The following is a 702-nucleotide window of genomic DNA, read 5'->3' as shown; positions in this document are numbered from 1 at the left end:
ATTTTGTGCCAAAGAAACAATCTGTTGTGTTAGTGTATTTAAAGCATCTGCCTGATTTACTGTAGCAGCCTTCTTGATAATTATATGCTCAGATGGCCATTGGATGGCATTCTCAGAAATTTCATTCAACAATTGCAATTCTTCTTATGTGGTTTTTCCCATTACTGAACCTCCTGCAGCTGCATCTATCACATTTCTAGAAGAGGGTTTTAGCCCGTGATAAAAAATATACAATTGCATATGTTCAGGAATATCGTGGTGTGGACATTTTCTTAATATTGCTTTTAACCTTTCCCAAGCTTGATAAACTGACTCTGTGTCAGTCTGCAAGAAATTAGATATGTCTTGTCTTAACTTTGTGGTTTTAGCAGGGGAAAAATATTTGTTTAAAAATTTCTGAGTCATTTGATCCCATGTGGTAATGGAACCTTGTGGCAAACTTCGCAACCAAGTCTTGGCATCTCCTTTTAAAGAGAAAGGAAATAGCCTTAACTTGATAGCTTCAGGAGGTACTCCATTATACTTAGCTGTTTCAACAAGTTCCAAAAAGTCAATTAAATGAATGTGTGGATCTTCACTTGCGTCTCCAGTGAAGATGCAAGACTGTTGAATTGTTTGAATCAGGCCAGCCCTGATTTCAAAGTTGTTGGCTGCCACTGGAGGTTTTCTGACACTAGATTCATAGTTGAAGCGGTCAGGTCT

General features: G+C 37.9%; 1 non-coding gene across 1 annotated transcript; it reads left to right on the top strand.

Annotated features, from left to right (window-relative positions):
- The first annotated feature begins 250 nt into the window (after positions 1-250).
- Positions 251-357, top strand: LOC142176857 (small nucleolar RNA R71). The gene has a single exon (XR_012705663.1). It is a non-coding gene; the product is annotated as a small nucleolar RNA R71 (small nucleolar RNA).
- The last annotated feature ends 345 nt before the right edge of the window (positions 358-702 follow it).

Source organism: Nicotiana tabacum, chromosome 22 (genome assembly GCF_000715075.1).
Source record: "Nicotiana tabacum cultivar K326 chromosome 22, ASM71507v2, whole genome shotgun sequence".
NCBI lineage: Eukaryota > Viridiplantae > Streptophyta > Magnoliopsida > Solanales > Solanaceae > Nicotiana > Nicotiana tabacum.
This window is presented reverse-complemented; position numbering and strand designations above follow the sequence as displayed.